The sequence below is a fragment of the Capricornis sumatraensis genome, chromosome 20 (assembly GCF_032405125.1).
Source record: "Capricornis sumatraensis isolate serow.1 chromosome 20, serow.2, whole genome shotgun sequence".
Classification (NCBI taxonomy): domain Eukaryota; kingdom Metazoa; phylum Chordata; class Mammalia; order Artiodactyla; family Bovidae; genus Capricornis; species Capricornis sumatraensis.
In genome coordinates this window covers 55,584,215-55,611,323 of record NC_091088.1, presented here as the reverse complement: position 1 = coordinate 55,611,323, position 27,109 = coordinate 55,584,215, and the positions used below count along the sequence as shown (strand labels likewise).

General features: G+C 43.0%; 1 pseudogene; it reads left to right on the top strand.

Annotated features, from left to right (window-relative positions):
• The first annotated feature begins 117 nt into the window (after window positions 1-117).
• LOC138096810 (cytochrome P450 2B4-like) lies at window positions 118-26,776 on the top strand (annotated as a pseudogene).
• Window positions 26,777-27,109: the final 333 nt, after the last annotated feature.

Here is a 27,109-nt window from a genome sequence, read left to right as displayed (position 1 = left end):
ATGATGCAATGCCACAAACCCATAACACTGTCTGAGAGCTGTCCTTGTGGTGCCACCACCCTGTACCCAGCCTCCACACGTTCCTGGAGCTGACACCCCCTCCCACCACCTTGGGGGATGTGCTCTCCGTTCAAGGGCATCACCCACCAAGACACCTCCAGCCCGTCAGGGGCCCGTGGGTAGCTGGCTTAGGATCCGCTGAGATGATAAACTTCATGGCCTCTGCAGCCCCTGCAAACTTTGGGCTCCCTCTTGTCTCCGGAGAGTTAGCAGGAGCTCTGCCAAGGTAGGATCCTGGCACACCTTCCCCACCCATAGGGCAAAATAACAAACAGTGAAGCAGACTGCCTTTAAGAGAGACAGCAGGATTGAAGGTAGGCACGGACCGTGGCTCTCTCCACCATCCTGCTCCTCATTCTCTTCATTGGCCTCCTGCTCCTCTGGGGCCCCGCTGCCTCCGGGGTCCACCTTCCCCACCTCCCCCCGGACCCTGGCCTCTGCCCTTCCTGGGAAATGTCTTGCAAATGGACCACAAGGGCTTCCTCAAGTCATTGCAGGCGGTGAGATGGAAAGGGCAGGTGGGGGGCGGGAGGAAAAGGAGGTGGGTGGATGGGAAACAGCTCAGAGGCAGCAAGGGAGCTGGGGGTCAAGTTCGGGTGTGATTTCCCAGACCCCCTTGGGGACTGTCTTCTTTCAGCCATGATCTGGCCCTAGATACACAATAGAGAAGCTACCAGAATTCTTATGAGAAGGAGTGAAGACAAGGTTGGGTGGAGAGAGAAATTAAAAAAGAAAATTTCTTTTAATTATTTATTTTTGTTTGGAGGATAACTGGTTTACAATATTGTATTGATTTTATTTTAAAAATTTATTGAAGTAGAGTTGATTTACAGTGTTCCGTTAGTCAGGTGTACAGAAAAGTGATCCAGTTATATATATATATATATATATATATATATATATACACACACATATATTTATTCTTTTTCGATTCTTTATCCGTATAGGTTATTACAGAATACTGAGTCGAGTTCCCTGTATTATACAAGTAGGTCTTTGTTGATGATCTACTTTGTATATAATAGTGTATATGAATGTATTTTTTAGTGTGTGTATATTAATCCCAAGCTTCTAATTTATCCCACCCCACCACCCATGTTTCCTCTTCAGTAACCATACATTTGTTTTCTACATCTGTGACTCTGTTACTGTTTGTAAATAAGTTCATTTGTATGATTTGTTAAAAAAAAAAAACACTAGATTCTATATGAGTGCTATTATACATTTGTCTTTCTTTGTCTAACTTCACTTACTATGATAATCTCTAGGCTCAACCATGTTGTTGCAAATGGCATTATTTCTTTTTTGTTAATGGCTGGGTAATATTCCACTGTATATAACTAACATATTTTCTTTACCAATCCTCCATCAATACACCTTTAGGTTACTTCCCTGTCTTGGCTATTGTAAATATTGCTGCAATCACATTGGAGCTCATGTATCTTGTTCTTTTTTTTTTAAAAAAAGACTTTTAATATAGTCCCCAGTACAGTTTAATAATACATGCCAAATGAGTGTTGAAAAGTAGTCATAATAAAGATAGATGATAATAATTATCAATACTTTGAATGGTCTGCTGGAAGAACTCGTCCTTAATGCCTCTTGTGCTGCTGCTGCTAAGTGGCTTCAGTTGTGTCCGACTCTGTGCGACCCCATAGACGGCAGCCCACCAGGCTCCCCCGTCCCTGGGATTCTCCAGGCAAGAACACTGGAGTGGGTTGCCTCTTGTGCAGTATTTTGTAATTAATTTTTATTGAAGTATAATTGATTTATAATGTTGTGTTAGTTTCTGCTGTACAGTGAAATGAATCATATACGCATACACATATATCCACTCTTTTTAAGATTTTTTTCCAAATAGATTAGGTTATTATGGAGTATTGAGTAGAGTTTCCTGTACTCCATAGTAGTTTCTTATTAGTTATCTATTTTTTATACTAGTGTGTATATGTTATTTTTTATTGAGGTATAGTTGACTTACAATGTTTCAGGTGCACAGCAAAGTGATTCAATTATACAGATACACATATACTGCTTTTGAAATTATTTTTTATCATTGGTTATTACAAAATATTGACTATAGTTCCCTATGCTATACAGTAAACTTTTGTTGCTTCTTGCAATCTATTTTTTAATTAGAAATCTAGCATTCTATTCATACCAAGTCAAACAAGTAGAATCAAAATGCCATAATTTTTTAGCTTAGGCAAAAAGTCACAAGTTTTAAAATATATATATATTATACATATTATACAGATATACATATACATACAAAAGCTTTTCTACTACACTTGCTAAGCTTTGCGAAAAAAGATTAAAAAGGAGATGGAGATATTGAAGAACATAAATGAAATGAAATGGGAGCACTGGATATGAAATAGAAAAAGTGAAACAAATTAGATAAAAGTAGATCATCATAGAGTCCAGTTGTTTTTAAACATGACTGCTCATGAGAAGCATTTATCTAGAGTAGTGTGTATATGTTAATCCTAGTCTCAATTTATCCCTCCCACCCATTATTCCTTGGTAAACATATGTTTGTTTTCTATATCTGTGACTCTACTTTTGTTTTTCAATTTTAATTAATTTTTTTGAAGTACAGTTGATTTGTACAATGTTGTATTAGTTTCTGCTGTACAGCAAATTGAATCAGCCATATATATACATATATCCACCCTCTTTTAAACTGCAATGCCATATAGGTCATTACCAAGTATTCAGTAGAGTTCCCTGTGCTATACAGTGTGTTCTTATAAGTTACCTATTTTGTATCTGTTGTTGTTCAGTTGCCAAATAGAGTCTGACTCTGCGACCCCATGGACTGCAGCATGCCAGGCCTCCCTATCCCTCATTATCTCCTGGAGTTTGCCCAAGTTCATGCCCATTGAATCAGTGATGCAATCACTGATTGCATCCAACCATCTCATCTTTTGCCATCCTCTTCTCATTTTGCCATTGATCTTTCCCATCATCAGGGTCTCTTCCAATGAATTGGCTCTTTGCCTCAGGTGGCCAAAGTATTGGAACTTTAGCTTTAGCATCAGTCCTTCCAATGGATGTTCAGGGTTGATTTCCCTTAGGATTGACTGGTTTCATCTCCTTGCATTCCAAGGGACTCAAGAGTCTTCTCCAGCACCAAAATTCAAAAGCATAAATTCTTCGGGGCTCAGTTTTCTAATGGTCCAACTCTCATATCCATACATGACCACTGGAAAAATAATAGCTTTGACCATACAGACCTTTTTTGGCAAAGTGATGTCTTTGTTTTTTAATACGCTGTCTAGGTCTGTCATAGCTTTTTTTCCAAGAGGAAAGCATCTTCAAATTTCATGGCTGCAGAGGCCATCCACAGTAATTTTGGAGGCCAAGAAGAGAAAATCTGTCACTGCTTCCATTTTTTCCCCATCTATTTGTGATGAAGTGATGGGACCAGATGCCATGATCTTAGATTTTTGAATACTGAGTTTTAAGCCTGCTTTTTACTCTCTTATTTCACTTCCATCAAGAGGCTCTTTAGTTCCTCTTTGCTTTCTGCCATTAGGGTGGTATCATCAACATATCTACGGTTATTTATATTGAAAGGTTGTTGCTGAGCCATGAAAGATGCTGGGATTCTTGGCCTCTGGAGGAGAGGAATTCAATCGGGGCCAGGGACAAGTCTTGATCACTCAGAGCTTTCGTGTAATAAAGTTTTATTAAAGTATAAAAGAGATAGAGAAAACTTCTGACATAGACACCAGAAGGGGGCAGAAAAAGTGTCTCCATGCTAGTCTTTAACAGGAAGTTATACACCTACTGGGCTTCCCTTGTGGCTCAGCTGGTAAAGATTCCACCTGCAATGTAGGAGACCTGGGTTCGATCCCTCAGTGGGGAAGATCCCCTGGAGAAGGGAAGGGCTACCCACTCCAGTATTCTGCCCTAGAGAATTCCATGGACTGTAGTCTATGGGGTTGCAAAGAGTCAGACACGACTGAGCGACTTTCACTTCACTTCACTTATATACCTACTTAGCTCAGTTCAGTTAGTTCAGTCACTCAGTCGTGTCCGACTCTTTGTGACCCCATAAATCACAGAACATCAGGCCTCCCTATCCATCACCAACTCCCGGAGTTTGCTCAAACTCATGTTCATTGAGTCAGTGATGTCACCCAGCCATCTCATCCTCTGTTGTCCCCTTCTCCTCTTGCCTCCAATCCCTCCCAGCATCACGGTCTTTTCCAAGACCCTGGTGTCCATGAACTGGACATGGAACAACAGACTGGTTCCAAATAGGAAAAGGAGTACATCAAGGCTGTATATTGTCACCCTGCTTATTTAACTTATGTGCAGAGTACATCATGAGAAATGCTGGGTTGGAAGAAGCACAAGCTGGAATCAAGATTGCTGGGAGAAATATCAATAACTTCAGATATGCAGATGACACCACTCTTATGGCAGAAAAGGTGGCCAAAGTATTGGAGTTTCAGCTTTAGCATCATTCCTTCCAATGAACACCTAGGACTGATCTCCTTTAGAATGGACTGGTTGGATCTCCTTGCAGTCCAAGGGACTCTCAAGAGTCTTCTCCAACACCACAGTTCAAAAGCATCAATTTTTTGGTGCTCAGCTTTCTTCACAGTCCAACCCTCACATCCATACATGACTGCTGGAAAAACCATAGCTTTGACTAGATGGACCTTTGTTGGCAAAGTAATGTCTCTGCTTTTTAATATGCTGTCTAGGTTGGTCATAACTTTCCTTCCAAGGAGTAAGCATCTTTTAATTTCATGGCTGCAGTCACCATCTGCAGTGATTTTGGAGCCCAGAAAAATAAAGTCTGACTCTGTTTCCACTGTTTCCCCATCTATTTCCCATGAAATTATGGGACCAGATGCCATGATCTTCGTTTTCTGAATGTGGAGCTTTAAGCCAACTTTTTCACTCTCCTCTTTCACTTTCATCAAGAGGCTTTTTAGTTCCTCTTCACTTTCTGCCATAAGGGTGGTGTCATCTGCATATCTGAGGTTATTGATATTTCTCCCAGCAATCTTGATTCCAGCTTGTGTTTCTTCCAGCCCAGGGTTTCTCATGATGCACTCTGCATAGAAGTTAAATAAGCAGGGTGACAATATACAGCCTTGACGTCCTCCTGTTCCTATTTGGAACCAGTCTGTTGTTCCATGTCCAGTTCTAACTATTGCTTCCTGACCTGCATACAGATTTCTCAAGAGGCAGGTCAGGTGGTCTGGTATTCCCATCTCTTTTAGAATTTTCCACAGTTTATTGTGATCCACACAGTCAGCAGTAGTAGATGCTTTTCTGGAATTCCCTTGCTTTTTCTGTGATCCAGTGGCAATTTGATGTCTTGTTCCTCTGTCTTTTCTAAACCCAGCTTGTACATCGGGAAGTTCTCAATCTTTTTGACTTATGTTTTTTCTGGACATATGTCCAAGAATGGGATTGTCGGGTCATATGGTAACTATATTTTTTGTTTTCTAAAGAACATCCGTACTGTTCCCCATACTGGTTACACCAATTTACATTCTCTCCAACAGTGTAGGAGGGTTCCCTTCGGAGAGAGACATTCGAATAGACTTGAGACTTTGAGCTGTGATGCTGTGTAGGTTAGGAGGGAGAGATTCTATAGCTTGGATGTGGGGAGCCTCTGTAATTTTTAAAAGCAAAACTGAGAGGTCTCAGGGCAAAGCCAAGGGAGGGGGATGCTTGGGGTCAGGTGGTATGTGAGGCTCGGAGGAGACCACAGGGTTCCAGACTCAGCTCTTCCCTGTTGGGGCTGCAGTCTGAAGGTTAGGTTAACTGGGAGGTATGAGGCAGGGGTGAAGTGGAGACCCTTCTCTTGAGTCAGGAGTGAGACCTGTACTCTGCCCCCACAGCTTCAGGAGAAATACGGGGATGTCTTTACCATCTACCTTTACCGTCTATAGTGGTCTCAGCCCACTGTCATCCTATGGGGGTACAAGGTGATGAGGGAGGTTCTGGTGGACCAGGTCAAGGGGCTCTCTGGCCGAGGGCACATCACCATCACTGACCCTGTCTTCCAGGGAACAGGTGAGTGGGGAACGAGGGTGAGGATTAGGGAGAGGAGGAGGGACTATCTCATGTGCCTTCAAAGCCTTCCCTCCACGCCACACCATCAGGTCTGGGTCTTGCCAGTGGGAAGTCATGGAAGGTTCTACGGTGATTCTCTGTCACCACCATGAAGGACTTTGGGTTGGGGAGGCGGAGTATTGAGGAACGAATCAAGGAGGAGGCTCAGTCTCTGGTGGAGGAGCTTCAGAAATCCCAGGGTGAGTGCGGACTGGGTGGAGGTGGGGATGAGATGGGGTGAGAGAGAGGGAGAGGGCATGTGACTGAAAATGAGAGATCCAGAGACAAAGACAGAGAGAGGCAGAAACAGGTTCAGATAAAGAGAGGAGAAGGAGATAGAGACAGAAAAAGAGAAAGAGAATGAGGAAAAACAGAGAGAGACAGAGACTAGCAAAGAGAGAGGGAGAGGCAGAGAAAGTAGACAGAAGCACAAAGAGCATAGACAGAGAGAAACACAGCAAAAGCAAGACAGAGATATGGAGAAGGTGACACAATAAATCTAGGAACATGCCGCGGCCAGCACAAGCAAGAGTTGCACCTGCACAGGGAGAGAACGGAGCGTCCCCGCTAAGAAAAATAAGAGAGAGACAAAAGATGGGGTTGAGAGGATCAGACCAAAATTGGCTGATGCCTTTCTTTATCAGGCTATAGTATTTATAGGATAATGTACGTGACTTAGGACATGTACAAGATTATTTTTTAACCTCAGGATACAATCACTAGACCCTTACCATTGTGTACAGAGTATACTAAGTAATCTATCTTCTATGACATGTTGCAAGACATCCTGACCTTAAGGGCTATAAAAATTCTTCAAGGGGGGCGGGACAGGGAGCTTATGAACGTGCCTGAGGCTCTGCATACCTGCCGAGCAGCTCCCAAGACTCAACCCTTCATGGGCAGTCCCCCGCAGCTCCCCTCTCTTTATTTTTTTAAAAGCTCCATAAGGTGTCGGTGTTGCAACATGTTTTTATGTATCAGAATTTTCATGTGTAAGAATTCTTTAACAATATTACGAATAAAACAAGGAGCCAAACAAATCACGATAAGCACAACAATCAAAACCGCGCCCACAGCAATTATGCTTCGCCACAGTGAATGCAAGCTAGGGAAGTTAGAAAATAAATTTTGTAAAAAATTGTCAACAGTATCAGCTATGTTTAGAGTAGCTTTAGGAGAATTTTCAATATTAAGAATTTCATTATGTAATTGCAATAGGTCTAGAGAAACATTAGTATTAAACCAAATTCCTTGTAGATGTTTCTTCACCTTATCCCACGGAAAGTCAGATGCATTATAAGCCTTTTTTGTAACACAAATCCATTTATAATTAGCATGACATTGAATTTTCATGCGAAAGCTAATGCTCTGAACTTGTTCTCCTAGAACTCTAACCACATCATATAAAGCTGATAATCTATCTTCTATTTTTCTATCTATATCTTCTTGTGTTCCCATTACTTTAGTAACATTATATGACAAGGAATCTACAGTATGAGCAGCTTGAATGGATTGTGCTAGAGATACAGAAGCAGTAACCACAGTTGCTATAAGGGTGATTAAAGATACTATACCCAGAACAATCAGGCTCACACTTCTTTTAGTGCGGTTAAGAGCCGTGTTAATGCGTTGTAGCAATTCTAAAGCAGTCTCGTCATACCAAGCTTCAGTTATTTCAACTGGTAACATTACAAAAGCAGGTTGTTTTACTATTATAACTTGTTCTCCTTTTGCAACACCTCTTATGCAATTGGTAAGTATGCAATTAGAACAATTTAAATGATAAATATTCAATGACAATGTTATTTCCACATGGCCTTGTATCAACATAAATGGGTAAGGGACACAAGCTCGGGGATATAAAAACCCCGTAACTCCTACATTACCATATTTACTCCCACTGATATTGGGTTGTAAATATAGACTATTGCCATGACCAAAAGCAGCCAAAAGTTTCCACAGTTCTGTTTGATATGTGTGAGCAGTGTTTACAGAGAGAATGGGTGGATGCTGTCCTCGATATTCAGGAAAATCAGGTTTTCCTCCAGGTGCCCAATCCCATAAAAAGGTGGTATTGGCATTGTTGACGTTGTACACCGATGCAACCCGGGCTCGGCATAAAGTTCAAGGAGTGTCTATTCCTATGCCGATGCTTAGATGTTTGTCACAAAACGGAATGTCGAGACGTCCAGTTCCGTCACGGTGCGATCTTTTTCCGGTTTTTTCATCAATGCCAGAAATAGTCACTCGAAGATAGGATATATCAGCTGACACCTGTATACAGTGAGGATGTTGTAATTGATAAGAAAAGCACATAGGATATTGCGTAGTAAGACCATAAAAGGAGATATTGGCTTGTTGCTGAAAAAGTACCTCTTTAATGCTTTTTCCTTGTAATGCCGCTGCCATAGCAATGCCTTGCATATAGGAGGGTCCAATGTCAGCACAAATACGAATAAAATCAGACAGATCTCCCTTCTTTCTATAAGGTCGTAAAGCAGCTTGACAGGCAGAGTTAGCGTTTTCAAAAGCCAATTGTTTTGCTAATACCATCCCAGCCTTTTCATCTGACATTATCTTACCTATAGTATCTAAGAGTTGTGCCACGAAGTCCTGATAAGGCTCATCAGGTCCCTGTCGGACCTTTGAAAGATCTTCTGTCTTAGTACTGGAGCTAGGGAGTTTTTTCCATGCCTGTCGGGCTGCATTTGATATTTGTGCATATGCACCAGGTAAGAAATTAAGTTGAGTATTAGTAGCCTGGAAAGCGCCTTCACCAGTCAACATTTCGTAGGAGGTTTGTATACCTTGCTGCCGATTAACATCGGCTATACGAGCACACTGTTCAACATATTCAGATTTCCATAATAAATAATCTCCCCCCGAAAGACAAGCTCTAGCTATTTGTTTCCAATCATTTGGGGGTAGATTCTGAGTACCCAAATTTTCTATCATAGCAACAGTGAATGGAGCGGTAGGACCGTATTGTGAGCAAGCAATCTTTAACTCTTTCAATTGCTTGAAAGGCAGCGCTTCATAGAAACGCTGGTTGTTATGTTCAAAGACAGGAAAAGCAAGAGAAAAATCGGAGACAACCTCACCAAGTCGTTATGCTTGTCTCAATGCCTTTTGTAGCGGAGACACATTTTCAGATGGCGGAGGAGGAGGCCCCGGAGGGGGACTGAGACCGGCAACAACGGAAGGAGCATAGGCAGGGGGAAGAGGCGGAGCAGAAGGAGATTTTGAGTTGTTACTAGGAAGCTTAATTCCTGAGTTCTGTAAAGCAACAGTGAGATTTTTTAAACATTCAACCAAATCATCTTTAGATGTTGATGCCCCCTTTTCTTGTGCCAAAAAACCCCAATCTTCTTGATGGTATTGAGCAGCCTCTTCGTCTAATTCCGCCTCATCTGTGGAGGAAAGTGAATCATCATTATCCGGCGGACGCGATAAGTTACAAAACGGAGGGTCACCTTCAATTCCCTCGGGAACAGCATACTTGGGCTCCGAATCAGGAACATGAAGAGGATTTTCTTCCTGTTTTAATAAATTTCCTAAACGTTTTAATTCATCATTATCAAAGTCCAGGCAATCACGAATTAGTGTCCAAAAGGATAAAGTTTCTACAGGAACCTTTTCAGGGCCATGTAAAGTATAGTGAGTCCGAATTTGTTCCTCTACCTTCTTCCACGTCTCTAAACTTACTGTGCCTTCTCTGGGGAACCAAGGGCAAACTTCCTCAATAAATGAAAGAAAATTGATTAATTTAGGTTTGGAAATAGTAATTCCCCGGTGTTTTAACATTACAGATAACATATGTGCAAACAATTGACGACTATGCGTCTGTCCCATATTTATACTCTCAACTATATACCTTACTACTACTCCTTAATTTAAATCACTTGTATACTTATATACTCACTCTTTTCAGCTTAATAAGAGTAGTGGCGAGGAAAACTGTCGAGCTGCCCCACGTTGGGCGCCACCTGCCGCGGCCAGCACAAGCAAGAGTTGCACCTGCACAGGGAGAGAACGGAGCATCCCCGCTAAGAAAAATAAGAGAGAGACAAAAGATGGGGTTGAGAGGATCAGACCAAAATTGGCTGATGCCTTTCTTTATTAGGCTATAGTATTTATAGGATAATGTACATGACTTAAGACATGTACAAGATTATTTTTTAACCTCAGGATACAATCACTAGACCCTTACCATTGTGTACAGAGTATACTAAGTAATCTATCTTCTATGACATGTTGCAAGACATCCTGACCTTAAGGGCTATAAAAATTCTTCAAGGGGGGCGGGACAGGGAGCTTAGGAACGTGCCTAAGGCTCTGCATACCTGCCGAGCAGCTCCCAAGACTTAACCCTTCACAGGCAGTCCCCCGCAGGAACAGAAACTGCAAGGAAATGTGAAAGCAAAAAGTAAAGGGAGTAGGGAGTTATTGAAGTCAGGGGAACACAGAATGTCAATGAGGTTAAGGAGAGGGGCTACAAAGATGTGACAAGAGAACAGAGAAGAAGGAGTGAGTCTGAAAGAGTGAATGAAAAGACCAGAGAAAGTCAGCCCAAAACACAGACCACGAAAATCAACAAGAGACCCCGAGGTGGAGACTTTCAGAAAGAAATCTTAGAAACCAATAAAAGCTGAGTCAACCAAGAGAAAGACAAACTAATCAAAGGAGCTAGGATGAGATGGCACCAGCCAGGTCAGAGCCAACCAGAAGGACTGTGCAGGGGACCCCTCCCCCATGACAGACCTATCTCCTCAGGGGCCTACCTGGATCCCCACTTCCTCTTTAACTCCATCAGTGCCAACATCATCTGCTCCATTGTCCTTGGTGAGCACTTTAATTACCAGGACCCTAGATTATTATGGCTGCTACATTTAATGAATGAAATCTTCATCATTCTCTACTCTTTCTATACCCAGGTGAGGAATCAAATGAATGATGGGCCAGCAATCAGGGTGGGTGGACCCCAGGAAGAGATCAAATACTTTCTGTCCTGAACACTAAACACAGAAGGTACAACCCCTGTCCCCTCCCAGGTGAGGCCATCCATCAGTTCAGGGGTCATAATCAGGCCTTGGACAAGGACGGGCTTCAAGAGAAGAAACCTCAGCAGATGTGAGAGTGACTGAAGCTGGGTGCAGGGATCTATGCACTACTGTTTGCATGTGTGTGTGTGTGCATGTGTGCACTCAGGTGGGAGGTACACCCGCCAAGTCCACAGGGTGAATTATGCCCTTTGGATGTTGCTGCGTGTGCAGCTCAGAGCATCAACACTCACAGCACCAGCCCAGTGAACACAATGGGTTCTGTGCCTTGTCTGTTGCCCTGTAGGTGTTTGAAATCTTCCCGGGCATCTTGAAACACTTTCCTGGCACACACACCCACTTGTACAGCATGACTGAAGAAGTGAAAGATTTTATCACTGAGAACAGGGAGAGGCACCAGAAGATGCTAGCCTTCAGTAGCCCTAAGGACTTCATTGATTCCTTCCTACTCTGCATGGACAAGGCAAGGCCTGCCCCTGATGGGCACTGGGGATGGGAAAGACAGTGATGGAAACCGTACTGACATTGAACTAATATCTTTGGGTGTGATGTACATGTTCTTTAAATGTTGAAATACTTCCCTAAGGATTAGCAAGAAAGCCAAAGATCCAACCTCTCAGCAGAGCCCCCCACCATTCCTTCCTATACCCCCTCAACACTTCCTTCCAGCAGTCTTTAAAGAGATGGTAAGCAGTTAACATGTGTCCAGTAAGCTTTTTCTGAGACACAGCTCTCTCCTTCTCCCAGCTGGGACAGAGTCAAGTCTGTTCTGATTGGTCAAGCTCCATGTATATTCAGATTGATAGAGGCGAATGTCTGTTCTGATTGTTCTGACAAGTGCCATACCAGTTGTTAAATTTGGACAAGGCAAGGGCTGCCCTGGACTCGGGGGGAGTGGGAGCCGGAAAGAGACTGATGGACACACTACTGACATTGAGCTAGTATCTTTATGAGGGATGTATGTGTTCTTTAAATGTTGAAATACTTCCCGAAGGATTAGCAAGCAGTCCATGGTCCAATCCCTCCCCTCTATTCCTTCCTAATCCTCTCGAAGCCTTCCTTTTGGAATGCCTTTAAAGAGATTATGACAAAGTTAACACATGGTCCAGTAAGCTTACTCTGAGATGGATCTCACTCCTTCCCCCAATTCTGACAGGCACAGATCCGAGTTTGTTCTGATTAGTCAGAGGCCTATGTCTGTTCTAACTGATGGAGGCCAACATCTGTTCTGGCAAGTGCTTCAGTTCAGTCGCTCAGTCGTGTCCAACTCTTTGCGACCCCATGAATCGCAGCACGCCAGGCTCCCTGTCCATCACCAAGTCCCGGAGTTCACTCAGATTCATGTCCATCGAGTCAGTGATGCCATCCAGCCATCTCATCCTCTGTCGTCCCCTTCTCCTCCTGCCCCCAGTCCCTCCCCACATCAAAGTCTTTTCCAATGAGTCAACTCTTTGCATGAGGTGGCCAAAGTACTGGAGTTTCAGCTTTAGCATCATTCCTTCCATAGAAATCCTAGGGCTGATCTCCAGAATGGACTGGTTGGATCTCCTTGCAGTCCAAGGGACTCTCAAGAGTCTTCTCCAATACCACAGTTCAAAAGCATCAATTCTTTGGTGCTCAGCCTTCTTCACAGTTCAACTCTCACATCCATACATGACTACTGGAAAAACCATAGCCTTAACTAGATGGACCTTAGTCGGCAAAGTAATGTCTCTGCTTTGGAATATGCTATCTAGGTTGGTCATAACTTTTCTTCCAAGCAGTAAGCTTTTAAATATCTTCAGGATCATCCCTGGAATGTCAGCTATAAGGGCCAATCAGGAGTGCAATGACACCCAGGGACAGAGAGAATCAACAACAGAAAATCAACGAAATCAACAAATTAACCTCTAACTTGCATTGAGCTTATCATAAATTATCAAAATAACTCCATGAGGATGCAGTAAGGCACTGAGAGATTATATTCTTCACCCAAATACACACAGCTGGTAAATGTTAGGGCCAGAATTTGAAGTCCAGGCACTTTGATTCCAGAGCTCACCCTTTTGGTACCTTGTTGGCCTTGATTAGAGAAAAAGAGGTTCAAGAAAAAGAATAACTGGCACAGAGGAACATGGTGTTGGTAGGGAGATAAGAGACTCAGAAATGGGGAATTTCTGCAGGGGGAAATGTTAAGAATCACCCATCCCCATCTCTAGGAGCACTCAAATCCTGAGAGTGAGTTTCACCAGGAGAATCTCATTCACATGGCGCTCTCACTGTTCTTTACTGGTACAGAGACCTCCAGTTCCACACTCTGCTTTGGGTTTCTACTCCTTCTTAAGAACCCTGGTGTCTTAGGTGAGCTGGGCTTATGGGAGGTGGGGGCGGGGGAGGAATGAGGGTCTCTAAGGCCATGATGGGAGGCTGATACGCTATAACAGATAACTTCTGTCCTGAGCGATCTGGGAGAAAAAAAAAAAAAATCACCCCTAGAGGGCTTCCCTGGTAGCTCAGCTGGTAAAGAATCCTCTTGCAATGGGGGAGACCTGGGTTGGATCCTTGTGTTGGGAACATCCCTTGGAGGAGGGTATGGCAACCCACTCCAATATTCTTGCCTGGAGAATCCTCATGGACAGAGGAGTCTGGTGGGCTATAGTCCATGGGATTGCAAGGAATCGTATGTGACTGAGCAACTAAGCACAGCACACAGGCATTTGTAACTTTGGTGGCTCAGATGGTAAAACGTCTGCCTGCAATGCACGAGACCCGGGTTCGATCCCTGAGTCGGGAAGATCCCCTGGAGAAGGAAATGGCAACCCACTCCAGTACTCTTGCCTGGAAAATTCCATGGACGGAGGAGCCTGGTAGGCTACAGTTCATGGGGTTGCAATGAGTCAGACACGACTGAGCGACTTCACTTTCAGAGACAAAGCTCTTTGAAGTTAACAGAGCACTTTAGGATTTACTTTACAAAGAATTTTTCATGCAGGCAAGCACCCTCTGGTGTAGAAGGTGTTTGTACTTATGCAGTGTTTTGCAATCTTCCCTGAGTGATGGTAAGGTGCCTTCTGGTTTTCAAAGAATGCTCCTGACGTAAAGCATTACCTTTTGCAGTGCATTTTGCTGTCTATTAAAGTACAGGATTCTTGCCAACTACTCTTTCAAGTGGACTAAGAATTTGACTTTTTAACATATATTGCTAATTTACATGGAGAAGGAAATGGCCAATTTACAACTAATTAAAAAGCCCCTCCATTGGTTCTCAGTTGATGTCTGCAGATCAGACTTGGAGATACTCTCACCTCAGCAGACTCCATTCTTTCACTGGAATGAATTTAAAGCCAGCCTGAGGGAATGACTTATCTAAAATCACATAGCAAGTGAGTGAGACAAAAGGAGATGACACCAGTTTCAGCTACAACCCATTTTTAGTTGGAAAAGCAAAAAGCACCATTAAGTGTTGAATGAATTTCTACCCACCCATCCTTACCCAGTTTACTCCCTGTCATAACTCATAACTAGAGTAGAAATAACAGATAAGACTTCTTCACAAACAAGTTTCTAACTTTCTTTTTTGATGCTCTCATTGAGAGGAACGGTAACCCAACATCTTAGAAAAGAATTTACAAGACCCTTTCATCAGTCTGCAGGTCATTTTCAGGTCACTTGGTTGAGTCCACTGTTATGGGCATTTGTTGACATACCCTCCTCCCACTTGAACTGTTCTCAGAGAAAGTCCAGGCAGAAATCGACAGAGTGATTGGTGCACACCGTCTCCCAGCTCTGGAAGATTGGGCAAAAATGCCTTATACAGATGCCGTCATCCATGAGATTCAGTGATTCAGTGACCTAGTCCCTCTTGGTGTCCCCCACTCTGTCATCAAGGACACTCACTTCTGAAGATATTACCTCCCTAAGGTGAGACCAGCAGGGTCACAAATCTTGATTGTAGGTGCTGTCTGCCTCCAACCCTATGGTTCATATCTGGTTGTTGGACTATGATAAGAATTTTCACTTCCAGATTTCTATGGAAGAGAAGAGATTTTACAAATATACCGAAGTCTTCTTTTGTTCAGTCATATTTATTACCTTTACAAGATATTAGGTTTGCTGGAGAAAATAGAATATATTTTTGAAGCTCATTATACAGTAGAGTTGGTTTTTGTAAACCTTTTAAAATCATTTCTTCTTAATGTTTACATGAATCCACGTGTTTATATATACCCATACACACAATGATTGGCTCATACTGTGAGAGTCAGTTTGCAACTGAGTGACCTTGTCTTTCCATGCATCAAGCACAATTTGGGAGAAGGCAATGGCTCCCCACTCCAGTACTCTTGCCTGGAAAATCCCATGGATGGAGGAGCCTGGTAGGCTGCAGTCCGTGGGGTCAGTAAAAGTCAGACACGACTGGGCGACTTCACTTTCACTTTTCACTTTCATGCATTGGAGAAAGAAATGGCAACCCACTCCAGTGTTCTTGCCTGGAGAATCCCAGGGATGGGGGAGCCTGGTGGGCTGCCGTCTATGGGGTGGCACAGAATTGGACACGACTGAAGTGACTTAGCAGCAGCAGCAGCAGCACAATTTGCAGTTTGTGTGTGTGTGTGTATGTGAGTGTCCTTTTCTTTTTTTAATATAACAGTTTGTTGTAAACATATTGTTCAGGTCAATGCCTATGGTTATAACTCATTTTTTGTGTGTGTGTGGTAGCTTACATTGCTGAGATAGGTGTACCTAGAGGTGATATTCACCGTTTTGAATCACCCAATGGACACCAGTGGAAGTGAGAAATAGATTTAAAGGACTTCCTCAGCGATCAATGCAAATAAATAGAGGAAAACAATAGAATGCGAAGGACTAGAGATCTCCTCCAAAAACTTAGAGATACCAAGGGAACATTTCATGCAAAGATGGGCTCAATAAAGGACAGAATGATAGGCACCTAACAGAAGCAGAAGATTTTAAGAAAGGTGGCAAGACTACACAGAAGAACTCTCCAAAAAAGAGCTTCACGACCCAGATAATCATGATGGTGTGATCACTCCCCTAGAGCCAGACATCCTGGAATGTGAAGTCAAGTGGGCCTTAGGAAGCATCACTACGAACAAAGCTAGTGGAGGTGATGGAATTCCAGTTGAGCTATTTCAAACCCTAAAAGATGATGCTGTGAAAGTGTTTCAATCAATATGCCGCAAATTTGGAAAACTCAGCAGTGGCCACAGGACTGGAAAAGGTCAGTTTTCATTCCAATCCTAAACAAAGGCAATGCCAAAGAATGCTCAAACTACTGCACAATTGCACTCATCTCACACGCTAGTAAAGTAATGCTCAAAATTCTCCAAGCCAGGCTTCAGCAATACGTGAACCATGAACTTCCAGATGTTCAAGCTGGTGTTAGAAAAGGCAGAGGAGCCAGAGATCATTGCCAACATTCTCTGGATCATTGAAAAAGCAAGAGAGTTCCAGAAAAACATCTATTTCTGCTTTATTGACTATGCCAAAGCCTTTGACTGTGTGGATCACAATAAACTGTGGAAAATTCTAAAGGAGATGGGAGTACCAGATCATCTGACCTGCCTCTTGAGAAACCTGTATGCAGGTCAGAATGCAGCAGTTCAAACTGGACATGGAGCAACAAACTGGTTCCAAATAGGGAAAGGAGTACGTCAAGGCTATATATTGTCACCCTGCTTATTTAACGTATATACAGAGTACATCATGAGAAACGCTGGGCTGGAGGAAGCAGAAGCTGGAATCAAGATTGCCGGGAGAAATATCAATAACCTCAGATATGCAGATGACACCACCCTTATGGCAGAAAGTGAAGAAGAACTAAAGAGTCTCTTGATGAAAGTGAAAGAGGAGAGTGAAAAAGTTGACTTAAAGCTTAACATTCAGAACACTAAGATCATGGCATCAGTCCCCATCAGTTCAGTTCAGTTCAGTTCAGTCACTCAGTCATGTCCAATTCTTTGCGACCCCATGAATTGCAACACGATCGAGTCAGTGATGCCATCCAGCCATCTCATCCTCTGTCGTCCCCTTCTCCTCCTGCCCCCAATCCCTCCCAGCATCAGAGTCTTTTCCAATGAGTCAACACTTCACATGAGGTGACCAAAGTACTGGAGTTTCAGCTTTAGCATCATTCCTTCCAAAGAAATCCTAGGGCTGATCTCTCTGCAGTCCAAGGAACTCTCAAGAGTCTTCTCCAACACCACAGTTCGAAAGCATCAGTTCTTTGGCACTCAGCCTTCTTCACAGTCCAACTCTTACATCCATACATGACCGCAGGAAAAACCATAGCCTTGACTAGACGGACCTGAGTCGGCAAAGTAATGTCTCTGCTTTTCAATATGCTATCTAGGTTGGTCATAACTTTCCTTCCAAGGAGTAAGTGTCTTTTAATTTCATGGCTGCAGTCACCATCTGCAGTGATTTTGGAGCCCCCCCCGCCAAAAAAGTCTGACACTGTTTCCCCTGTTTCCCCATCTATTTCCCATGAAGTGATGGGACCGGATGCCATGATCTTCGTTTTCTGAATGTTGAGCTTTAAGCCAACTTTTTCACTCTCCACTTTCACTTTCATCAAGAGGCTCTTTAGTTCTTCACTTTCTGCCATAAGGGTGGTGTCATCTGCATATGTGAGGTTATTGATATTTCTCCCAGAAATCTTGATTCCAGCTTGTGTTTCTTCCAGCCCAGTGTTTCTCATGATGTACTCTGCATAGAAGTTAAATAAGCAGGGTGACAATATACAGCCTTAATGTACTCCTTTACCTATTTGGAACCAGTCTGTTGTTCCACATCCAGTTTTAACTGTTGCTTCTGACCTGCATATAGGTTTCTCAAGAGGCAGGTCAGGTGGTCTGGTATTCCCATCTCTTTTAGAATTTTCCACAGTTTATTGTGATCCACACAGTCAAAGGCTTTGGCATAGTCAATAAAGCAGAAATAGATGTTTTTCTGGAACCCTCTTGCTTTTTCCATGATCCAGGGGATGTTGGCAATTTGATCTCTGGTTCCTCTGCCTTTTCTAACACCAGCTTGAACATCAGGAAGTTCATGGTTCACATATTGCTGAAGCCTGGCTTGGAGAATTTTGAGCATGACTTTACTAGCATGTGAGTTGAGTGCAATTGTGCAGTAGTTTGAGCATTCTTTGGCATTGCCTTTCTTTGGGATTGGAATGAAAACTGACCACTGCTGAGTTTTCCAGATTTGCGGCATATTGAGTGAAGCACTTTTACAGCATCATCTTTCAGGATTTGAAATAGCTCAACTGGAATTCCATCACCTCCACTAGCTTTGTTCATAGTGATGCTTTCTAAGGCCCACTTGACTTCACATTCCAGGATGTCTGGCTCTAGATGAATGATCACACCATCATGATTATCTGGGTCGTGAAGATCTTTTTGCACAGTTCTTCTGTGTATTCTTGGCAAATAGATGGGGAAACAGTGGAAACAGTGGCTGACTTTATTTTTCTGGGCTCCAAAATCACTGCAGATGGTAATTGCAGCCATGAAATTAAAAGACGCTTACTTCTTGGAAGGAAAGTTATGACCAACCTAGACAGCATATTAAAAAGCAGAGACATTACTTTGCCAACAAAGGTCCATCTAGTCAAGGCGATGGTTTTTCCAGTGGTCATGTACGGATATGAGAGTTGGACTGTGAAGAAATCTGAGCACCAAAGAATTGATGCGTTTGAACTGTGGTCTTGGAGAAGACTCTTGAGAGTCCCTTGGACAGCAAGGAGATCCAACCAATCCATCTTAAAGGAGATCAGTCCTGGGTGTTCATTGGAAGGACTGATGCTAAAGCTGAAACTCCAATATTTGACCACGTGATGGGAACAGCTGACTCATTGGAAAAGACCCTAATGCTGGGAAAGATTGAATGCAGGACGACAAGGGGACAACAGAGGATGAGATGGTTGGATGGCATCACTGACTCAATGGGCACGTGTTTGGGTGGATTCTGGGAGTTGGTGATGGACAGCGAGGCCTGGCGTGCTGCAGTTCATGGGATCGCAGAGAGTCGGACACGACTGAGTGATTGAACTGAACTGAACTGAATGAACAGCACCCATCAGGTTATATTCTGGCCCCAGTCCTGGAGTCAGCTCTTTACAGGGCTCTGTTGAGTCAGATGTGAGCCTTTTAGTTGATGGATCATAAAGAAGACCAAGGCGTCTTGGGGATGAGGGATCAGGGTGATTGGTGGGTATACCTAGAGGGATCAGACACTAGTAACCAAATGGGGGAGTCATTTCAACATTTCTGCCACTAACTATAGAGCCACACAGTGGGTGAAGCTCATTGTCAGCTGCGGAGGCATCATAATGGATTCAGCCACTCTTTGTTGATGGCCATTTGAATCCACTTGTCTTTGATGTCCTCTTAGGACATTACTGTGTACACCATCCTGAGCTCTGCCCTCCAAGACCCACACCACTTTTAGAGCCAGATGCCTTCTACCCTGGCTTCTTCCTGGATGTGCAGGGCAACTTCAGAAAGTCAGAAGTCTTCATCCCATTCTCCATGGGTAAGTCATGCTCTTTCTCCCAAGAGGGAATGCCTGCTCACTCACGCTCTGTGTATGACTTTCTGATTCAGTTCAGCCCCAAACACTTGGTGAACATTTTGGGAAAACGTGAGGATTCTGGAGGAAAAAGAAAGCAAAACATCTACAGAGAGAGAGAGAGTGTGAGGCAAAGGGAAGGGATATGGTATGATAGAGGAGATAATGGAGACAAAATCAGTGATATAGGTAGAGACAGATGCAGACACACGTTTCTTGCACACACAGAACAGACAAAGAAATGATCCATTTTTGAGCACCTGCTATGTACTAGGAATGTTGAAAGATGTTTACAGTTTTTCTTTGAAAACTCAAATAACTATTCTAATTTTTATATTGGAAACAAGGGGGAATTTTTTATAATATAAGTGAAGACAAAAAAGAGTTTCATATTTAAAATATGAGCCAGGTTAGAGTGAGATCCGTTGGTACTCAGGGCACATAAATTTAAGGAATATTCACTCCCAGGGTTGTGCAGTTACCTTGATTCAATCACATATCAAGTAATTCAACTTTTAGCTACTGACTTGAAATTCCTTCAACTGAAAAAAATTTAATCTCCTTAGGTCTACCTCTGTTTGTTTTTTATATTGACTCACCTCTACAGTCATTGTCTAATCTATCTTTTCTAGCTATATAATATTATTTGACTTATTATACCTGTACATGTGTTTTAGTATTTTATGGACACCATACTCTCCTTTGTTATTGTAACACATTTTATTGTTCTTCAGAGTATACTTTAGAATTATTTTGTCAAAGTCTCAAAAAAATTCGATTTGGATTTTATTAGAATTCACCAAATTGGTAGTTTGACTCAGATAGCTTTGGCAAATCTAAATATTTACTATATCCTAGACACAAGATAGTGTGTCCATTTAGTTCTTGTATTATTGGTGGCATCTTGAACTTTCTTTAAACTAGGCTTTGCCTATTTCTTTCCAAATTTATTCCTAAGGAACATGGGAGGAGATTGTGGCTATTGTTTATAGGGCCTCTTTTTCAGCTCAGGCTGTGGGCTGCTATTTTAAAAATACCATAGACTGATGGCTTAGGCAAAATAAATTATTTTCTCACAGTTATGGAAATAATTATTGCCACAAATCACCACAAGTCTGCTATCAGGGATCCAGCATGGTCAGGTTCTGGTGAGGTCTCTCTTTCTGACTTGCACACGGCCACCATCTTGTGTGGCCTCACATGGCAGAGTGAAGGTTCTGGTATTCCTTCTTCTTCTTATAAGAATCCTCTTCCTTCTTGGAGGCTCCACCCTAATGAAGGCATTTAAACCTAACTACCTTTCAAGATCCCTTCTCAAAATATCACTTTGGGGGTTAGGGCTGCAATGTATAAATTTGGGGAGGACACATTTCAGTATAGAGCACTCTTCTAATGTATTTTAAATTGTTTTAATATGTATATCAGAAATCCACTGAAGTTTTGGGGTGCATATTTCTGTCTTAACTGAACAAATTCCTTATATTATTTTTATAATTAACAGTTTTTCATTTATCTCTTGTCTTTTCCTAATAAATAGTGTTAACATCTGTAAATGATGATATTTTGACTTAAATGTTTCTTAGACTAAAGTCACATACCATGTTTTCCTAACACTTCTGTATCATGAGAAGAAATAATACTGATAGTGAGCAATCTCCTCTAATTCCTAACTTTAAGGAGAATGTTTTTATTTTCTCCATTAAGCTTAACACTGGCTATCATGTATTCTAAATATTTTATGGCTATTCTACCATGTGTTTTTATCAATTGTAAATCAAATTAAGGAAATATCTTGTTTCTATTTTACAAGTTCTTCTTTTTAACAATTTTTACCAGGGTGTTATATTGAGTATTACCAATAGTTTTCTCAGCTCCTATCAAATGATCAAATTATTTAAGTGGTCAAAGGAAAAAATAATTTGATCATTTGATAGGAGCTGAGAACAAGAGAGACTTCAGGGGACAGGGGACTGGCTCAAGGCCCCATAGGAAGCCATGGTCTATGGAGGTCAGGGCAGGGCTAAGGTATGATAAACACTCTGAACATCTCAGTGACTTAAAATCAAAAGGTTATTTTCCTGTGCATGCAACATGCTCATCCCAGGCCTTGAGAGTCTTATAGAATGGGAGCTAATGAAGGTTCTATCCTACATATTAGACACAGAGAAAACAGCATGACAAGCAAAACTGAGCCCTTGCTTCACTGGACAAAGCAAATACCATCCAAGTTCAATGTGGCAGAGATGTTTATGCACTCAGAGATGAGCTATGAATACTAATGAACAGTAATTAACTTTGCCACACACACACACACACAAGGCAACTCTTTGGGCTCCTTTCCATCCCATGAGACTGTGGGTCCACAGGATGCAGGCGAAACTTTAGCCCAGCCCAAGGACACATTGCTCTCACCCTTGGTTATTCCGGTGGACATAGGCTGTGCTGAAGTCAACTGAGATACTAAGGGCTCCACCTGCATGGATGCTTTTGTGGAAGTTGAACCCATCTTATAGGGAGATATGAGGGGTGGTTTTGACAGTCAGAACCGTGGCTCTGACTCCCATGTCAATGTATGGCAAAACTACTACAATATTGTAAAGTATTTAGCCTTCAATTAAAATAAATCAATTTATAAAAAAAAAATAAAAGAAAGAAAAGAAAGATGGGGGCAAGAGTGGATGTGGTCCTGGTCAAAGTTTTTAAAGCATGATGTGGGCATAAGCAGTCAAAATCTCCACAGGTTGGGAGGCCATGGGTCTGGGCATGGATCTGGGAGGCTTATTGGGTTGATTGCTGATTGTGGGCAGGACCAGGGGGCTGGGAAGAGGGTCAAGGTGACCAGAAGAGTGCGGACACTCAGAAACTTAGAGCGAGGCTGTGCATCCACTGATCAGAAGTAGGTCACCATTTGAACAGCCAAGTGCCCACCTACTCCAGGACAGACCAAAGGTTTCATCTCCCTCTACCTCTCTCCCATGGTCCTCATACCCAGGGCACGCTGCCACAGATTTCTCCATTGTTTTCCCATTTCCTCATAAATTGGCTTAGTTGAGATTATAGTTAACACATAAAGGCACACAGACAGAGACAGAGAACTCCAGAAGGGAAAAAACTAGGTTCCAGGAGGAACAGAGGAGGGTGCCATATGAGATAGGCTGAGAAGAGGAAAGACTTAGAACATATATATACCCCCCCCCACACAAAAAAAAAAAACATATAGATACCCCTCCAGCGCGGAGGCAAACACACACACACACATACACAGAGGTGTGTTAGTATTGAGGACAATAGGATCAGAAGTACCTCACATGTGCTGTTAAGTCACTTCAGTCGTGTCCGACTCTGTGTGACCCCATAAATGGCAGCCCACCAGGTTCCTCCATCCCTGGGATTCTCCAGGCAAGAACACTGGAGTGGGTTGCCATTTCCTTCTCCAATGCATGAAAGTGAAAAGTCAAAGTGAAGTCACTCAGTCGTGTCCGACTCTTAACGACCCCATGGACTGCAGCCCACCAGGCTCCTCCATCCATGGGATTTTCCAGGCAAGAGTACTGGAGTGGGTTGCCATTGCCTTCTCCAACCTCACATGTAGGAGTAAGCAAATACCTCAGAATTGTGGGGGTGGAGCAACCAAGTGCTCTGCAGGACTCCGCCCACTGACTCTCCCTCCCTTACACCCTCAGGAAAACGCCTCTGTCTGGGTGAGAGGTTGGCCCCCTCAGAGCTCTTCCTCTGCTTGACCTCCCTCTGCAGAACTTCTCCTTGGATTCTCCCAAGACCCGAGAAGACAATGATCTCATACTGTGGGCAAATGTGGCAGGGAGGCCACCCTCTGTGTTTCAGGTCTGCTTCCTGCCCCGCAGGGGAAGGGGACGGTGAGAAGCGGAGCGAGTCCTTCCATCCAGCCCCTGCCTCTGTCCAAAATTAACATGCGCAGGTTCCTGACTCCTCTCTGCTCCTTCTGTTTGTGGAAGTCTCTTCTCGGGTCTCTCCTTCATCTCCTGCTATAGTCACCACTCCTCCCCAGATGGCCCACTCTGTTGACTGACAATATTTCAGGGTCAAGAAATATCTTCAAAACTTAGTGTTACCACAACCCCTGGGCTTCCCAGGTGGCACAAGTGGTAAAGAACCCACCTGCCAATGCAGGAGACATAAGAGACTGAGTTTGATCCCTGGGTTGGGAAGATCCCCTGAAGGAAGTCATGGCAACCCATTGCAGTATTCTTGCCTGGAGAATCCCATGGACAGAGGAGGCTGGTGGGCTATAGTACTTAGGGTTGCAAAGAGCTAGACATGCTGAAGCAACTCAGCATGCAAGCACTATCGCCCCTAGCACAGTTAGGGTAACTGAGGCACCAAAGGAGGGCAAGATTTAGATCTAAGCTTACTGGAGAAGGAAATGGCAACCCACTCCAGTACTCTTGCCTGGAGAATCCCATGGACAGAGGGGAATAAGTGACTATCTCTGGCTCTTTCATTTACCATAATGTTTTCAAGGTTCATCGACATTGTAGCAGATATTAGTATGTCATTTGTTTAATGGCTGACTAATATTCCATTGCGTGGAAATACATTTTGTGTCTTCTTTCATCAGTTAATTGACATGTTGATTGTTCCACCTTTTGTCTACTGTGGAGAGGTATGTCCACACGCAAGCATTGTAACACTGCAGTGAAGGGTCCCAGGTCCCACGTCTGTTTCATTTCCTTGCTGAAACACTTTCCACCTTTATTCTTTTTTTTTTTTTAACTTTTTACTTTGTATTGGGATATCCCTGGTGACTCACAAGATGAAGAATCTGCCTTCAGTGTGGGAGACTCAGGTTCAGTCCTTGAGTTGGGAAGATCCCCTGGAGAAGGAAATGGCCACTCACTCCAGTATCCTTGCCTGGAGAATTCCACAGGCAGAGGAGCCTGGAGGGCTACAGTCCAGAGTCGCAAAGAGTCGGACATGACTGAGTGACTAACACTTTCAATTTCACATAGCCAATTAACAAACAAACAAGATTGTGATTGTTTCAGGTGAACAGTGAAGTGACTCAGCCATACGTGTACATGTATCCATTCTCCAAATTTCTGTGCCATCCAGGCTGCCACATAACTTTGAGCAGGGTTCCTTGTGCTATACAGCAGGTCTTTGTTGGTTATCCATTTTAAGTATAGCAGTGTGTACATGTAGGTCCCAAACTCCCTAAGTATCCCTTCCCTGCATCCTCCTCCTCAACCATAAATTCATTCTCTGTTCATCCAAGCAGAAGTCTGTGAGTCTCTTTTTGTTTTGTAAGTTCATTTGTATCATTTCTTTTTAGATTCCACATATGAGGGGTGTCATCTGATATTTCTCCTTCTCTGACTAACTCCAATCAGTATGACAATCTCTAGATCCACCCATGTTGCTGCAAATGGCATTATTTCATTTTTTTTAAAGCCAAGTAATATTCTATTGTATATATACACCATGTATTTCTGGTGTTTTATCTTGTTCATTCATCTGAGGCATAATCCTCTGCCTTTTCATTTTGTTTAGTTTTCTGTGATTGTGGTTTTCATTATCATCAAGTCCATAGTCTTGAATTTTACCAATGACTTCACTGACCCAGGAACCCTAGCTCTGCCCAGTGCAATGGCCTCCTCCTTCAATTGATCTTCAGCTGGGGGCACATGTAGGTTGATGCATGAGAGTCAGTTTATCCATTCAACAGACCTCTTCTAAGCTTAGAGAGAGGCACAGATGTGGCAAGTAAAGAGAGAGACAGACAGGTAAGGATATAATGAGAGAAAGACAGAGACAAGACAGAGTCAGAGAAAGACAGGAGAAATCCTGGCAGAAAGATTGAGAGAGATGTGAGGTAACACAAGAAGATGGAGGAGAAGGATAAAGAGGAAGAGGAGGAAGAAGGAGAGAAACAGGGTAAGACAGAGAAAAAGAGAGATTGACATAAATAGCAAAGAAGAAACACTGAAGCAGAGAAAAGGGAACTCAATAGGGAGACTGAAAAATGAGAAAGCATTGCAGACAGAATCAGACTGGCATAGACAGAGAAGGCGAGTTAAATAAGATTGAGGAAGACAGAACAAGGAAGAGGAAAAGAGTATAGAAAGAAACAGTGCCTGACAGGAGGTATAGACAGGAAAAAGGATTGAGGCATATGACCACGGGCAGAGACAGCCCAAGGGTGGCTGATTGCAGAGCCCAAGGGATGGGGAGGACTGGGTAGGAGGAAGCAGAAATCAGGCTCTTTTGGAAGAGCCTGGTTGCAGAACCAGTTACAGAATAATCACATGGGAGCTCTTCCCTGAGTGTTGCTAAGTTCATGTGTCCTAACTTCTAAATGGGCCTAGATGTGGGTCAAGTGTTATTCTAAGAATTTTAACAAACATTAACTTCTTTTACTTCATAATAGCCCTACAAGATAGGTACTGTTCTTCCCATATTAGACATGAAAGACAGTAAAAATGTCAAGTCAGAAATATGCCCATACCTCCATGTGGAAGCACACACACTCACACACACATCCAAGGAGAAGTATCTCCTTACATTCTGTGGAGCCACTGAACTCTTTGGAAATCAAACAAATGCTACAAACAGTGACATGGAAAGATGAGAAAGTTACATCCACCCAACAAAACACACCTACTTTCATAGGATCTGGGACTTCGCTAGGAATCAACCTTGAATGGCAGGTTAAAAGTCAATTTCACACAAATATATTGCAATGGACACAGGTGTCTGGGCTTTGGGAGGAGACAGGGCAAAGAATGTGCAAGCACCTGTTGTCCACATTGTGAACCTCTGAGCTCACAGGAAAGCCTATTTGTCTCAGCAAAGGCATCTCCCACACAAAATTACTCCTCTTCTTCACCACCATCCTCCAGAACTTCTCCATGGCCAGCCCCTAGACCTCTGAAGACATTGACCTCACTCCCCAGGACAGTGGGGTGGGCAAAGTTCCCTTGATGTTCCAGATCCACTTCCTGCCCCATCAAAGAGGCTGAGGGAAGGTGATCAAGGATGACAGGGTCACGTGTGTCTCCACCTCTCCAGAGAACTGCTCCTGGACTCTCTCCCTGTCTTTCTGCCTCTGATCAGGCTGTGTTGTGAGCCAGCATCTCTCCCCTCCATGGATGCCACCTCCATGGGAAAGTCCCATCTGCAGTCTCACCTCCTTCCATCCTTCCCCAGCTCTTCTAAACTCAAGAAGGTGTTTTTCTTTCCCCATGTATAGAATTTCAGCAGTGTTCTATGTGTAGAAAATAGGACTAAATGGGAAAATATGGCTCAGTATCTCTCTCCACTTCTGCCTCTGACACCACAGCTCACCCCGAGTG